The sequence below is a fragment of the Canis lupus genome, chromosome 12, assembly GCF_011100685.1.
Source record: "Canis lupus familiaris isolate Mischka breed German Shepherd chromosome 12, alternate assembly UU_Cfam_GSD_1.0, whole genome shotgun sequence".
NCBI lineage: Eukaryota > Metazoa > Chordata > Mammalia > Carnivora > Canidae > Canis > Canis lupus.
In genome coordinates, this window is record NC_049233.1 from 29,621,920 (window position 1) to 29,639,700 (window position 17,781).

Below are 17,781 nucleotides of genomic sequence, written 5' to 3' on the forward strand. Positions count from 1 at the left end.
TTAACTAGTTGCAACCTTCATAATCTATAAAATAAACACAAGAGAAGGAAAGGATTTCAATGATTACTTGTGTACATATAGATATTGTGATGAATTAGATCAATATTTTTAAATTTACAACTGTATCATATGGAAACATATAAAGAGTTTATAGATATTGGTGGAATTTTCCTTCTAAATAGTTAAAGAAGTGGGCATATATAGGGGTGCCAGGGTGGCTCAGTTAGTTAAGTCTCTAACTCCTGATTTCTGCTCAGGTCATGAACTTAGGTCCTGAGATAGAGCCCATATCAGGCTCCGTGCTCAGTGCAGAGTTGGCTTGTCCCTCTCCTTCTGCTCTTTCTCTCTCTCTCTCTCTCTCTCAAATAAATAAATACATAAATAAATACATAAATAAAATCTTAAAAAAAAGAAGTAAGCACATAAAACTACACTCAATGGAGGGAGGTAAGATAACAATTCTCTAGGACCTGTCATGCTTATTTAAAATAATTACATCCTATTAAGTAATGGGGAAAAATTAACTTGAGGCATATAAGGTGGTCCAGTCCATCTTTTCCCTTAACTAACCTTCTAAATTTAGTATTCTCTATGCAATGAAATAGGAAACTTATTAAATATGTATCATTCTATTTTACAGAATACACCTGATACATAAACAGCAGAAAATTACATTCCAGTTGTTGTGAGAGAAGTCTAGCTATGTTTCATAGCTAACAAATAATTGCAAGCGAGACAGAAGAGACTACTGCAGTATTATAAATTTCTACTTCCAGTCTTTTTATTTTCCTTTTTTTTCTGAGTCAAAAGTCCTCCCCTGTTTGTAAGTATATTTCATATAAAAAATGTATGTATTCAGGTTTGACTTAGTTTTGTGAATTTTAGAGAAGTGTTTTTTTTAAATCACGTTTTAAAAAATATATTTTATTTTATTGATTTAAACAAAGAAGCAATATTTAGAAACAAGTTGATTACAGGGAGGCAGAAAATGAGACTGATCATGGGGAAATTTTAGACGTGTAATAAGTTTGAATGCTATCTTCATCAATTATAATTTGTGTTATTTTGTACAAATTATGTGCTCTTTTCAAGCTTCAATTTTATCATCCATAAAAGAGCATTATACATACTTTGCATTCTCTACTGTCAAACTCTGATCACTTTGCATTTATTAGTTTTCTTTTTTTTTTTTTTTTTTTTTTTTTTTTTTTTTTTTTTTTTATTTATTTATGATAGTCATACAGAGAGAGAGAGAGAGAGGCAGAGACACAGGCAGAGGGAGAAGCAGGCTCCATGCACCGGGAGCCCGATGTGGGATTCGATCCCGGGTCTCCAGGATCGCGCCCTGGGCCAAAGGCAGGCGCTAAACCGCTGCGCCACCCAGGGATCCCTGCATTTATTAGTTTTCTTTCCATCATCTGTATCTTTCCACATAACTCAGCCTTAGTCCTCTGCTGAGCAGGGCCATGGGATACCATAGATGAACTTTGTAGTCTCAGGAAAACATCCTTATAGATACTATCCTCATGTTTGTTCTGGAAATTAGGATGCAAAAGCTGATCTTTAGGGTAGATAGGAAACTGAAAACTTTATGTGGTGGTGCTTGTATGTAATTGACTTCAGGGTTAACTGAAGTCAATCATAAGCTGAACTTACCCAGTACTATGATAGATGGTAACAGGGGTTTCAGATGCCACGCTTCATTTATCATTGAGAAACTCAATGGCCATAGTTTGCTGTGGTACCAGAGGAGATTTTTCATAATTAATTGAAAAAACTTAAAATCCTCTTTCTTTGTCCAACTACATATCTTTGTGGGTCCAGATTTTCTTCATATATGCCCAACAACAATACATAGCAATTGACTGAATGCAGAAGCAGATATGAGAAATAAGCCACCTTCTATGAAACTAGATTTACAAATAAAATGAAATATAATTAAATGGTTTTATAATTTTTAAATTATTATTTTTTGTTTTGGAAAGCAGTTGTTTTTCACAAAAAAATGTTGTCTATAATAAAAGAGATTTGATACTGTCATCTTTAGATGAATAATTTTTTAATTTTTTGTTTTAATTTTGAATATAGTAAATATAGAAATAAATGAAAAGCTCTTTAACCTCTTCAATAATTTTCTAAAATTATAAACAGATCTTGGGATCAAAACGTTTGAGATCGTCCCTCCTATTTTATTCTGTTGATTGACTATCTTTACCTAAGTGTCATACCTTCTTAACTACTGCAGCTTTTAAAAAAATGTTAGCATTGAGTAAGGCCAGTCTTTTCACTTTTTTTTTTTCTTCTTCATCAGTTCCTTGTGGAGCTGAGAAATATAGCAGGGAAGGTGAATTTTACCTTATATTTCAAATACTCAGGATGTCAGTGGGGGGAGAGGATGAGTTAAATTGGTGATGGGGATTAAGGAGTGCACTTGTGATCAGCAACTGGGTGATGCATGAAGTGTTGAATCACTTAATTTTACACCTGAAACTAATATTACATGGTATGTTAACTAACTAGAATTGAAATAAAAATTTAAAAAAACAATCAAGTATCATTTGAATATGTATTTTCATATACACATGAATTATTTATATAATACAATTTAAAATATGTATTTAATAATATAAGATTGCATTAATATTAAAGATATAATAGCCTGAATCATTTACAAATTCAAATGTCAGTCCCTCTAACTCATCAACAATAGGATTTGGCCCTGACTCATGAAAGGGAAAAGAAGAAACTAAAATGAGGTCAACGATAATCAGAATACCATTAAAAATAAATTGTTGATCTGCATAAGTGTATTCACATCAATGTTGTTGGGAAAATAGTACTTAATATGAATCAGAGACTTCTCAATATTTAAACATATTGGCAAGAATGCTGGTAGGGATGTAGACTTGAAATATAGAAATATTTCAATAACAAAGTATGCCAAAGAGAAAATTTACAGACCAGAAGATATGCACAAGAATGTTTATAACAAGAATGCAATGTACAAGGAAAAAAAATGAAATATTCATTGATGGAGTATCATATATATATATATATACATACATATATTACATTATATTAAGCAAACATGAATGAGAAATATGTCTCAAAATAAAGTATTGAATAAAAAAGTCACACAAGAATGGAATGTACACATAAATATTGCAGAAATATTTAGTTCAATATAATTTTAACTTAAAAACACTAGTGACCTATTTTTCATCTATAGTTCTTCTATTCTGTTTCACAGACTCATTCTCTCTGTCTCCATCTCTGTCTCTGTCTCTCATTCTTTCTCTCTCTATATATATATATGCACATATATATAGATGTGTATGTGTATATATACATATATGTAATATTTTCCTTCTAAATTATCATAGCCAACTTTTTTAAAAAGTAAAACTAGAATCTTGCCTAGGATAAAAATCAAGTTTAGAAGCATATTACCTGGCATCCCTTTTTAATTACACTTCTTATTTTGTGATAAAATATAGATTCACACACTTATGTGAAATAATAGATGACTTACATCCTTTACTCACTTTCCCCAAATGGTAACATCCTACAAACTTTAGTACAATATCACAAATAAGATATGAACAGTGATGACACACATTTCCATCACCACAAGAATTCTTCATACTGCCTTTTTATAATCACATTCTCTTCTCTCCTGCTCCTTACCTCTAAGTAAACACTTATCTGATCTCCATTTCTCTAATTTTGTCATTTCAATATTGTTATATACATGAAGTTGTAAAATATGTAATCTTTTGGGATGACTTTTTTTTCACTCAATATAATACCCTTGAGATCAGTACAAGTTATGAATATAAATAATTCCTTCTATTTTAGTGCTATTATTCCATAGTATGGATATATCAGTTTGTTTAACCATTCATTTAACCATTCACCCATTGAAGGACATCTGGATGATTTCCAGTTTATGGCTATTATGAATAAAGCTAATATAAACATTCACGATTGTGCTTTTTTCTTTATTATTAAGATTTTATTTATTTATTCATGAGAGACACAGAGGCAGAGACACAGGCAGAGGGAGAAGCAGGCTCCATGCAGGGAGCCCGATGTGGGACTTGATCTGAGGTCTCCAGGATCACGCCCTGGGATGAAGGCAGCGCTAAACCACTGAGCCACCCAGGCTGCCCTCACAATTGTGTTCTTATGTGAACATGAGTCTTCATTTTTCTGGGATATGTTAGGGAATGACTGCATGGAAGGGTTTCCAGAAGGAAGTGTCCGTACAGTAGACTCTGCAGCCAGAGATGCCATGTACTTGATGGTCCAGATGGAAACTTTATCTTATGCAAGATCAAGCTGTAAACAGTATGGATTCATCCTTTAGTCCCATGAGAAAGAGCAGCCTGACCTCAGTTTATACGTATAAAATCTCTAAAACACATTGAGAGTAAAAAAACAAATCACTTTGTCTGCCTTGTGTGATAGCTGAATAAAATGCAGCCTGCAAGGGCAAGAGCTTGCTCTTAGTGCTTGAGGCTTTGAGACCCCCCACCGCGTATTCCTTCCTTGTCCTGCCACACCGACAGACCATTCAACAAAACAATAGGGATAAGTGCACAGGAGCATACTGTAGTTTGTATGGTAAATGCATATGTAATTTTATTTTAAAAAGACCTGTCAGATAGTTTTCCAGAATGGCTATAACATTTTAAATTTCAATCAGTAATGTATAAGTGACCCTGTTCATCCACATTCTTATTAATATTTGGTTTTTCACTATTTTTTTAAAATTCTAGCCATGCATTCTTATAGCTGTGTAGTGATATCTTTATTGTGGTTTGAATTTGCATTTTGCTGATGGATAGTAATATATTTTTTTTAAGATTTATTTATTTATTTATGACAGGCATAGAGAGAGAGAGGCAGAGACACAGGCAGAGAGATAAGCAGGCTCCATGCCAGGAGCCCGAGGCGGGACTCAATCCCAGGACTCCAGGATTGCACCGTAGGCCAAAGGCAGGCACCAAACCGCTGAGCCACCCAGGGATCCCCTGGATAGTAATATTTAACATATTTTTATCTGCTTATTTGTCATCCGTATCCTCTTTTCACTGAAATGTCTGTTTATGTAATTTCCCATTTTCTAATTTATTTTTTTTTAATTCTTTAGTTCTGAGAGTTCTTTATATATTATATGAATAGGTCATTTGTTGTATATATGGTTTGTAAATATTTTCACCCAGTCTGTATACTGTCTTGTCTTTTAATTTGCTTAACAGTCTTACACAAAACAAAAGTTTTTAATTTTGATGAAGCTCAATTTATCAATTTTTTCTTTGTTGATCGTGCTTTTAGTGTCTAATCGACTAACTATAGACAAGATGTGAGATATTTAGGTTAAATATATGAAACATAGATCAAAAATTGTTTTGTTTGCTCATGGATGGCTAATTGTTTCAGCATCATTTGTGGAAAAAGCCACTTTTACTCCACTGAATTGAATTTGCATCTTTGCAAAAAATCAGTAGGACATATTTACATGAGTCTATTTCTGATTCCTTTATTCTGTTCCACTGACCTGTGCATCTGTACCTTCACTGACAGCACATAGTATTAATTACTATATCTTTAATAACCCTTGAAATTGGGTAAACTTTCCTTGTACATTATAGGGTTTTTAAAAGATTGTTTTAGCAATCCAAGTTCCATTGGCTTTCCATATAAATTTTAGAATAATCTTCTGTACCTATAAATAGTCTTGCTGAGATTTTGATAGATATTACATTAATCCTGTATATCGGGCAGTCCTGGTGGCACAGCGGTTTGGCGCCGCCTGCACCCTGGGGTGTAATCCTGGAGACCCGGGATGGAGTCCCACATCGGGCTCCCTGCATGGAGCCTGCTTGTCCCTCTGCCTGTGTCTCTGCCTCTCTCTCTCTCTCTGTGTCTATGAATAAATAAATAAAATCTTAAAAAAATAATAAAATAAAATAAAACCTTTAAAAAAAATCCTGTATATCAATTTGTAAATAACTGTATCTTTAAAATTTCAAAATAGTCTTCCAGTTTATGAACACAGTATGTATCTCCATTTATTTAGATGTATTCGAATTTTCATCAGTGTTACATAGTTTTCAAAATATGAGACTTGTACATACTTTATTAAATTTGTATTGAAGTGTTTCATTTTTTAGATAAATTGTGAATGGCACTGAATTTTTAATTTTAGTATCCACATGTTTATTAGTGGTATATGGGAATACAATGGTCCTTTGCATATTTATTTTGCATCATTCTTTTTTTTAAATTCCAGTTTAGTTAACGTACAGTATATCAGTTTCAGGTGTACAATATGTGATTCAACAATTCCATACATTACTCAGTGCTCATCAAGATAGGTGTACTCTTAATCTCCTTCATCTGTCTCATCCATCCCCCTACCCATTTCCGTGCTAGTAAGCATCTGTTTATTCTTTATAGTTAAGAGTCAGCTTTTTGGTTTATTTCCCTTTATTTGTTTCTTTTGTTTCTTCAATTCCACATACGAGTGAAATCATGTGGTATTTGTCTTTCTCTGACCAGCTTACTCCACTTGGCATTATTTTTTTAATAATAAATTTATTTTTTATTGGTGTTCAATTTGCCAACATACAGAATAACACCCAGTGCTCATCCCGTCAAGTGCCCCCCTCAGTGCCTGTCACCCATTCACCCCCACCCCCTGCCCTCCTCCCCTTCCACCACCCCTAGTTCGTTTCCCAGAGTTAGGAGTTTTTATGTTCTGTCTCCTTTTCTGATATTTCTTACCCATTTCTTCTCCACTTGGCATTATATGTCTAGATCCATCCATGTTGTTGCATCATTTGTAATTGTTAAAATCACTTATGGTTCTAAGAGAGTTTTTTGTTGTTATTTTTTTGTTTTCATATATTCTTTGGAGTTTTCTACACGGGCATCCTGCTATCTGCAACAGAGAGTTTTATTGCTTTTTTTCAGACCTATATTTTTTTTCTTTTAAATTTCTCTTTTTTGCTTTATTAAATTGCTGTAACTTCCAGGAGGATATGAAATTAAAAAGGATGAAAGAGGTGCCTGGGTGGCTCAGTTGGTTAAGCATCTGCCTTTGGCTCAGCTTATGATCCAAGAGTCCTAGAATTAAGCCCCAATGTTGAGCTCCCTGCTCTATGGGAGAGGCTGCTTCTTCCCTTCCCTCTGCCCCTTACCCCTGCTTGTGCTCTCTCTCTAGCTCACTGTCTCTCTCAAATAAATCAATAAATCTTTAAAATAAATAAATTAATTCATTTAAAAAAGGAGTGAGAGAACAATTTTTCTTTGTTCTTGATTTTAGGGAGGAAGAATTTAGTGTTTAATAATTAGATATTAGGTTAGTTGTATATTTTTTAGGTCTCCTCTATTACTGTTCTTCTGAGATATTTTATCATAAATAGAAATAAATGTTGACAAATTCTTTTTCTACATAAACTGATTAGATCATGTGATTTTTCTTCTTTACCCTGTTAATACAGTAGATGTGGCTTATAATGATTGATTTTTGAATATTGAGCCATTCTTCTTACATTTCTGGAATAAAACCCATTTTCTCATACTGTATAATTATTTTTATATATTATTGAATTCTATCTGCTAATATTTTGTTAAGGATTTTTGTTTATATTCTTTAGGGGTATTGATCAGTGGTTTACTTTCATTTTTTAAAACTGATTTTATCTTGTTTTGATGGAATAATAGCTTTAAAAAAATGAACTGAGAAGTTATATTTTCTCTCCTTTTTCCTGGAAGAGATTGTATAAAATTGGTGTTAATTCTTTAAACATTTGGTGGAATTCTCCAGTAAAATCATCTAGGTCTGAGGATTTCTCTTTTGGGTAATTTAAATTCATGAACTGAATTTCCTTAATAGTATGGAGCTATTCAAATGATCTAGTTTATATTAGGTGAGATGTGGTAGATTTTTTCCTAGTAATTTGTCTATTTCATCAAAGTTATCAATTTGTATATGCAAAACTGTTTTTCATATTCCCTAATTATCCTTTTAATGAGTCTAAGGAAGTGGTAAGCCCTGTGTCATTCCTCATAATTGGTAATTTGTGTATTTTCTCTTTTTTACATTATCAGTCTAACTAGAAACTTGTAAATTTCATTTACCTTTCATGTACCATTTACCAATTCTTTGTTTCCTTGATATTCTCTAATATTTTCCTATTTACAATTTCTTTAATATCTGCTTTTATCTTTATTATTTCCTTTGTCTGCTTGGTTTGGTTTAATTGATTCTTCCTTCTCTAGATTCCTGAGATGAAAGCTTGACTTATTAATTTGACACTTTTCATGTTTTCTAATATACACATTTAGTACTATAAACAACCCTCTCTGCTTTAGTTGTGTCCACAAATTTGATATACTTTATTTCCATTTGAATGTGTGTTTATGTATATATGTAGTTTACAGACATTTTCTGTTTAACTCATAGTTTATCTACAACTTGGTAGACATTGAGCTCTTCGGTATTACTACACTTTCTGTCAAGTTGTGCTATCAGTTGTTTGGAGGGGGTTGGGAGAGTGCCAAATTCTCTTAACTATAGTTGTGAATTTGTCCATTTTTTCTTCTTTATTAGTTTTTTCTTTGGCGTAATTTGAAGTTCTATATTTTAGTGACTTCATATTAAGTTTGTGTTTTCTTTTTTCCCCTAGCCTTATAGAATTTTAATTGACAAAAGTTGCACACTTTTTTTTTAAGTTGCACACTTTTTAAGAATACATGTGATATTGATATATGTACACATTGTGAAGTAATCACACAAACAAGCTATTTAATACATTGATAACCTCACATAGTTATTGCCTCCATTCCCTTAATTGTTGAGAAAACTTAAGAACTTTAAAAAAAAATAAATTTCAAGTATACAATACAGCATTATTAACTATGGTCACCCTGCAGTACATTAGATCCTCAGAACTTATTCATTTTAGAAATGAAAGTTTGTATCCTTTGACTAACAGGTCCTCATTTTCCCACCCTCCAGCACCTGGTAACCACTACTCTACTGCCTATCTCTATGATTTCAACTTTTTTTTATTCCATATACAAATGAGATCATACAGTATTTGTCTTCCTTTGTCAGACTTATTTCACTTGACATGATATCCTTCAAACTCATCTGTATTTCACAAATGTCAGGATTTTCCTTTTAATGGTTGATAATACACACACACACACACAAACACACACACCACATTTTCTTTATTCATTTAATGTTAATGGAAATGTGTTGCTGTTGTTTTTTTCTCCCCATACCTAAGCTATTATAAATAGTGCTGCAAAGAACATGGTAGTGCAGGTATTTGTTTAAGATAGTGATTTTATTTCCTTTGAATATATACCCAGTTGTGAGATTGCTGGGTCATATGGTAGTTCCACTTTTAATGTCTTGAGGAAACTACATATTGTTTTTCATATATACTGATTCACATTCCCATCAACAGAGTACAATGTTTCCCTTACCTCCCCCTGCTCACCAACACTTGTTATCTCTTGTCCTTTTTAAATTTTTTTTTTTAAGATTTGTTTATTTATTTGAGAGAGAGAGAGAGAGAGCAGGAGCAAGAGCAGAAGGAAAGGGAGAGAGAAACTTAAGCAGACTCTGAGCTGACATTGAGCAGAGTGGGGCTACATCACATGAACCTGAGATCAGGACCTTAACGAAAACCAAGAGTCAGATGCTTAACTTAGTGCACCACTCATGTCCTCCTCTTGTCCTTTAGAGAATAGCCATCCTAAAAAGTGTGAGATGATATCTCATCATGGCCTTGATTCGTATTTGCACCTGTGGGACCCAGGAAATTTAAGAAAATCCCCTACCCCTGGACAAGCAGAGCAGGACTCACTCTATTTTGGGCTGCACCCGCCTTGTGCTGACCTGCTTATTACTTAGGGCACTGCCCCACCCTAGTCAAGCCCAGGGCACACCCTAATCGGAAATCCAGCTCAGTGATAGGCCAGTTCAAATGGATACTTTAAGGTAAAATGTAATTCAATGGGCCACCTGCGAGTGGACCAGCATGACTGTGCAACTTGCTGCGTATCCCATTGGCCACTGGCCCCTATAAAGTTGCTAAGCCTCTTAGTCTCAGGGTCCATGTCCCTGCTCTGCTTTGTCGGGTACACTTGGACCCAGGCTTGAGCTTGTAAATAAACCCTCCTGCGGGGGGATCCCTGTGTGGCTCAGAGGTTTAGCGCCTGCCTTTGGCCCAGGACATGATCCTGGAGTCCCGGGATCCAGTCCCACGTTGGGCTCCTGGCATGGAGCCTGCTTCTCCTTCCTCCTGTGTCTCTGCCTCTCTCTCTCTTTCTCTATGTCTATCATAAATAAGTAAATAAGTAAATCTTAAACCCTCGTGTGTTTGCATCGGTGTCGGCTCCTCGGTGGTTTCTTGGATTCGTGATCTTGGGCACAGCATTTGGGGGCTCGTCTGGGATCCGAGAAACCCCCAGGACCGTATCCGGAGGGTTTCACGCATGGTGAGTGCGCTCAACTTTTTCCACCTTTTGCGCGCATATTTTCTGAGAGCTCTGAACTGCACTTTACCTGTAGGAATTCCAATCTGTATTGGGTCGGCATTGGCTTAGGCGGACGTGCTGGCGGGTCGTCGACCCGGGGTCTTGAGGAGACGTCCCTTGCCTCTGCCTGGAGGACGGGGTCCTCATCTGTAAGGAGGGCCAGCTGCCAGCCCTTCAGGTTACTTTCTGTTTTGTCTCCACGGCCGCATGGAACGTTTGTTCTTGTTAACTGTTTGCATGTTTGTCTGTGTTACTATGTCCTTGTTAACTGTTTGTGCATTTGTCTGTGTTGTTGGGTCCTTGTTAATCATCTGTACTGTCTGTGTCTTGGTGTGGATTGGGGACATAATGGGGGAGACAGAAACCACTCCCCTATCTCTTATGCTCTCTCACTTCTCGGATGTTAGGGAAAGAGCTCGTATTCTGAGTATACACATATGGAGAAAGAGATTCCAAATTTATTGTGTATCAGAATGGCCAACCTTTGACGTGAGATGGCCCCAGGAAGGAACTTTTCACCTACCTATTATCTTACACGTTAAGACCGGTGATCTTCAGGGACGAACCGGACGGCCACTCTGACCAGGTTCCCTACATCCTGATCTGGCAGGACATGATCGAGAATCCTCCTCCTTGGCTAAAACCATTTTTACCCCCCAAAGCAGGACCCACAGAGATTCTAGCCCTGCGGAAAGCCAAAAAGGAGACCGACTCTATGCCCGAAGCACCCCTTCGTCCAGTCTTCCAGGATTCCTCCCCAGAGGACCTGATTCTCCCGCCGCCCTACTGGGCATCCCCCCCTCCCCCGGCTTCCACCCCTCCATTGGAGGCATCGGGGGCTGCAGAAGGGGCGCCACCCCTCCCTGACGAGGGAGTCCCTGTGCGCGGGCCAGCAGCAGGGACACGCAGTCGGCCCCACCGGATGGCCTCACCTCCGAATGCGGGGCTGGCCGACTCCACAACCCTTCCTCTCCACACCATAGGGCCCCCCAGTGAGACTGGTGTACAGCTAATGTTATATTGGCCGTTCTCCACCAGTGATTTATATAATTGGAAAACCCAAAATGCAAAGTTCTCTGATAATCCGAGAGATCTAATCAGGCTTTTAGATACTGTTCTCTTTACCCACCAGCTTACTAGGGATGACTGCCAACAGCTTTTGCAGGTTCTCTTCACCACCGAGGAAAGAGAACAAATTCAGGTGGAAGCCCGGAAGTCTTTCCTGGGAGAGGACAGACAGCAGACTCAAAACCCAGACCTCATAAATGCTGCCTTCCCTTTATTCCGCCCCACCTGGGACTACAGCTCAGCTGAAGGTAAGGAGAGACTCCGGGTCTACTGCCAGACTCTAATGGCAGGTCTCAAGGCTGCCACGCACAAGCCTACCAATCTGGCCAAGGTCTATGATGTGAGGCAGGGTAAGGATGAGAGTCCAGCAGCCTTCTTAGAGAGAGTCTTAGAGGCTTTTATGCAGTACACCCCTATGAACCCAGAAGCCCCGGAAACAAAGACTGCAATTATCATGGCTTTTGTTAACCAGGCTGCTCCGGACATTAAAAAGAAATTGCAAAGAGTAGAGAGACTGGGAGAGAAGAGCTTGCAGGACTTAGTGATAGTGGCAGAATGAGTCTATAATAGAGAAAGTCTGGAAGAACAACAAACCAAACTAAGTGACTGGCAGACCCGAAACCTGGCCAAGATCCTGCTGGCCACAACCATGGATGACCCACAGGAAAGACAGAGGCACCTCAAGAAGCTGGCTTCAGGGACAGGTAAGGAGGATGGCCCTGGTCCCCGTTGGGAGCACCCTAAGCTGAACAAAAACCAATGCACTTATTGCAAAGAGGAGGGCCATTGGGTGAAAAGCTGCCCTAACAAAAGATCTAAGGCCCCTGCCAAGATCTTAGAAATGGAGGACCTGGACAATTAGGAGAGTCAGGGTTCGGCACCCCTCCCTGAGCCCAGGGTAACTCTTAAAGTGGAGGGGCAACCTGTTGAATTCCTAGTGGACACTGGGGCACAACATTCGGTTTTATTACAACCCCAACGGAAATTGGCAAACAAAACTTCATGGGTGCAAGGGACCATGGGCACCAAACAATACTCATGGACTACCCGAAGAACTGTGGATCTCGGCACGGGCCGGGTATCCCAGTCCTTCATGGTCATCCCTGAGTGTCCCTACCCGTTGTTAGGTCGGGATTTGCTCACCAAGATGGGGGCACAAATTTGCTTCCACTCGAAGGGGCAAAAGTCCTAAACAAGAAGGGGCACCCGATTTAGGTGCTTGTCCTGAGTTTAGAATATGAATATAGTCTCCACCAAATGCCCTCAGCCCCAATGACTGACAGTGACCGTTGGCTGTGGGAATTTCCCCAAGCGTGGGCTGAAACTGGGGGAATCGGGCTGGCCCAGCATCGGACCGGCCATATACATAGAACTAAAGCCGGGGGCAGACCCTGTCAGGGTCCGCCAATACCCCATGCCTTTAGTAGCATAAAAGGGAATCACACCCCACATATAGTGACTACTGGACTCGGACATATTAAGGCCCTGCCAATTGGCATGGAACACTCCCTTGCTGCCGGTTCAGAAACCGCACTCTAACGATTACAGGCCAGTCCAGGACTTAAGGGAAGTCAACCGGCGAGTAAAGGATATGCACCCTATGGTCCCAAACACATACACCCTCCTCTCCACCCTGCCTCCAGACAAAACTTGGTATACGGTATTAGATTTAAAAGATGCCTTTTTCAGCCTGCCTTTAGCGCCCAAGAGCCAAAACGTCTTCGCCTTTGAATGGATGGACCCTGAGAAAGGCATCATCAATGGCCAGCTCACTTGGACTCGACTACCACAAGGATTCAAAAATTCACCGACCATCTTCGATGAGGCCTTACACGAAGACTTGGGTGAGTTCCATTCCGAGCACCCTCATTTGACTTTATTACAATATGTAGATGATTTCTTCTTGGTGGCGAAGGACTAGGACACATGCCTACGAGGCACCAGGAACTTGCTCCAGACCAAGGATACCGGGCCTCAGCTAAAAAAATCCCAGATCTGCAGAACAGAGGTGAGCTACCTTGGGTACAAATTAAAAGATGGACAAAGATGGTTGACGGATGCACAGAAGGAAACCGTCTTAAGAATCCTACAGGGATCCCTGGGTGGCGCAGCGGTTTGGCGCCTGCCTTCGGCCTAGGGCGCGATCCTGGAGACCCGGGATCGAGTCCCACATCGGGCTCCCGGTGCATGGAGCCTGCTTCTCCCTCTGCCTGTGTCTCTGCCTCTCTCTCTCTCTGTGACTATCATAAATAAATTAAAAAAATTAAAAAAAAAAAAAAAAAAAAAAAAAAAAAAAGAATCCTACAGCTGCAAACCGTCCGCCAGGTACGTGAATTCCTGGGGTCAGCAGGGTTCTGTCGCTTATGGATTACGGGTTTTGCCAATTGCCAAGATGGCCAGACCCCTCTATGAGGCCACCAGGCACCAGCAAAATTTTGAACAGAGCCTTTAATGACCTTAAAAAGGCCTTGCTGTCTGCCCCGGCCCTTGGGTTGCCCAATCTAGCCAAACCCTTCTACCTGTATGTGGACAAGAAAGACGGGGTGGCAAAAGGGGTCCTTGTCCAGTACTCAGGTCCCTGGAAGAGACCCATAGCCTATCTCTCCAAAAAGCTGGACATGGTGGCTGCTGGATGGCCCCCATGCTTAAAAATTATTGCTGCGGTAGCCACTATGGTCAAGGACGCAGACAAACTGGCTACAAGAAATGTATGTTACCACCCCACATGCTATTGAATGGGTACTCAAACAGCCCCCAGACCGCTGGATCAGCAATGCCTGTCTGACCCATTATCAGAGCCTACTGCTAAACCCCACCAGAATTTTATTTAGGCCACCAACAACCCTGAATCTGGCAACGCTACTCCCTAACCCAGACTGGGACCCCCCTCTGCATGACCATCAAGAAATTTTGGCACAGGTGCACGGAATCAGAGCTGATCTCCAGGGCCAGCCACTGCTGAATGCGGATGCCACCTGGTACATGGATGGCAGCAGTTTTGTCCAAGAAGGACTCAGATATGCGGGGGCAGCCGTAACCACGGAGATGGAGACTGTCTGGGCAGAATCACTGGTAGCCGGAACGTTGGCTCAATGGACAGAACTGATCACACTGGCCAAGGCGCTGGCCATCGGGGAAGGTAAACTAATAAACATCTACACCAACAGCAGGTACGCCTTTGCCACTGCTCACATCCACGGAGCCCTTTACAGGGAGAGAGGGCTTCTGACAGCAGAGGGAAAGACTGTTAAAAACAAAACGGAGATTCTTGAACTCCTGAGGGCCCTCTGGCTGCCCAAGGCCCTAGCCATCATCCATTGTCCAGGTGCACCAAAAGGCAGACACACCAGTAGCCAGGGGAAACTGGCTAGCCGATTTAAAAGCAAAAGAGGTGGCCCTTCTGGTGACCCAGGTCTTAGCTACCACGCTACCTGATCCGGGGGCACTGACCCCGCCGGACACCCCCAACTATACTGATGCTGACTTACACTGGATCAAACGCTTGCCTATGACCCAGTGCTTGCATGTCTGGTGGAGGGCCGCAGACTCCAGCATCATCCTGCCAGAGGAACTAGGATGGCGAGTCCTATCCAAAATGCATCGGAGTCCTCACATGGGGACAAGGAAGATGGAAGACCTCATACGACATGCAAAGATCACTATTAAAGACTCTTGAACAAAGATCAAACAGATTGTGGCGAGCTGCCGTGCATGCCAATCAACAAATGCCTCTGCCCATGGATCTAACCCGGGCACCCAGCTCTGAGGGGACCGCCCAGGAGCCTAATGGGAAGTGGACTTCACTGAGGTAAAACCTGGAAAATACAGGTATAGGTATTTACTAGTGTTTGTAGATACTTTTTCAGGATGGACAGAGGCATTTCCCACCAAACATGAAATGGCACAGATCGTGACCAAGAAACTGCTGGAAGACATCTTACCGAGGTATGGTTTTCCCATTAGAATTGGGTCAGACAACGGCCCAGGATTCGTATCTAAGGTAACACAGGGAGTGGCACTAGTACTTGGGGCGGATTGGAAATTACATGTGCATATAGGCCCCAGAGCTCAGGACAGGTAGAGAGGATGAACAGAAGATTAAAGGAGACCTTAACTAAATTAGCCCTGGAGACTGGTGGGGACTGGGTGACTCTCCTCCCGTTTGCCCTATATAGGGATAAGGAACTCCCCATATAAGATGGGACTGACTCCCTACAAAATCATGTTCGGTCTTCCTCCACCTGTTATCCCCAATTTAAAACCTGAGGTGCTTGCTGAATTTGATGATCACCAATTTCTTTTCTCCCTCTAAATGTTACAACGAACCCATGAGCAGGTGTGGCCTAAGCTGAGGGCCCTCTACGAGACTGGGCCATCCCCGGACCCCCATCGATATCAGCCAGCTGACTGGGTATACCAACACCAGACACTTCAACCTCGCTGGAAGGGACCCTACATCATGATCCTGACCACTCCCACCACTCTCAGCGTCGACAGGATTACTCCCTGGGTCCACTACACCCACGTCTGGCCAGCTGATCCACACGCCATTCTCATGGACTTTGTTCCAGAATGGAAAAGCCAACCAGACAAGGACAATCCCCTAAAGCTAAGACTGCACCGTTCTCACTTATTTCCCACCTCCAAGACTCCCTAGTCCAGGGTTGTCCTTCAAAATAGAAGGAGACTAGAATTAGTCTTCTTACAACAAAGGGTGGGCGGGGGGGGGGGGGGGGGGGGGGGGGGGGTTGGTTATGTGCTGTCTTAAATGTAAATGAGAGTGAGAACAACAACAAGTTTGGTGAGAATCCTGGTTTAATCATTCCCCTGGCTCACTCTGAGAGCAACCTAGACCCATGATTGGGTCCTGCATAGGATCCTCTGAAAAAGGGGGGAATGTGGGACCCAGGAAATTTAAGAAAATCCCCTACCCCTGGACAAGCAGAGCAGGACTCACTCTATTTTGGGCTGCACCCGCCTTGTGCTGACCTGCTTATTACTTAGGGCACTGCCCCACCCTAGTCAAGCCCAGGGCACACCCTAATCGGAAATCTGGCTCAGTGATAGGCCAGTTCAAATGGATACTTTAAGGTAAAATGTAATTCAATCAGCCACCTGCGAGTGGACCAGCATGACTGTGCAACTTTCTGCGTATCCCATTGGCCACTGGCCCCTATAAAGTTGCTAAGCCTCTTAGTCTCAGGGTCCATGTCCCTGCTCTGCTGCATCGGGTACACTTGGACCCAGGCTTGAGCTTGTAAATAAACCCTCGTGTGTTTGCATCGGTGTCTGCTCCTCGGTGGTTTCTGGGATTCGCGATCTTGGGCACAACAGAACCCTAATGATTAGTGATTTTAAGCACCTTTTCATGTACCTGTTGAACATTTGTTCATCTTCTTTAGAAAAATATCTATTCAGATTTCCCTGATAAATCACTTTTTCACATGTAATATACTTCCCTGGTAATATTCTTTACTCTGAATTATGCTTCATATGTATTATTAGAGATCTGTTTTCACTACTTGATATATTTTTTACCATCCTTTTACTTTCAAACTTTCTATTTTGTTATATATATATTTTTATTTTGCTATATTTGAGATGAGATTTTATACACAGCATAGAGTTGAGTCATATTTTTAACATACTCTGCTAATCTCTGCATTTTGAGTAGTATATTTATACAATTTTTATCTATTTTAATCATTGATATATTAAGAATAAAATATTCTAATTTATTTTTTATTCTCTCTGTTTTTATTGTTACTCTGTTATTTTTTTTCTTTTACTATCCTGTAGGTTACTTGAACATTTCTTAGAATTTTATTTTCATCTATCTATAGTGTTTTTATCACATTATATTGTAATTATTTTTTTCAATTCAAGTTAAGTATAAAAATGTTATTGCTTTTCACATATATTTAACTTTGACAAAAAGTTGTCAAATATTTTCCCTACATATATTTAGAACCACTTTAGACAATGCTATCATTTTGTTTTACCCATAAATATGATTTATAAACCTGAAGAGGGGGGCACCTGGGTGGCTCAGTGGTTGAGCATGTGCCTTCGGCTCAGGTCATGATCCCAGGAACCTGGGATCAAGTCCCTCACTAGGCTCCTCACAGGGAGTGTGCTTCTGCCTGT

At 40.2% G+C, this 17,781-nt stretch overlaps 2 pseudogenes; both read left to right on the plus strand.

The window, feature by feature from the left end:
* Nucleotides 1-10,914: 10,914 nt before the first annotated feature.
* On the plus strand, nt 10,915-15,465 carry LOC119876848 (annotated as a pseudogene).
* LOC119874259 lies at nt 15,371-16,295 on the plus strand (annotated as a pseudogene).
* Nucleotides 16,296-17,781: the final 1,486 nt, after the last annotated feature.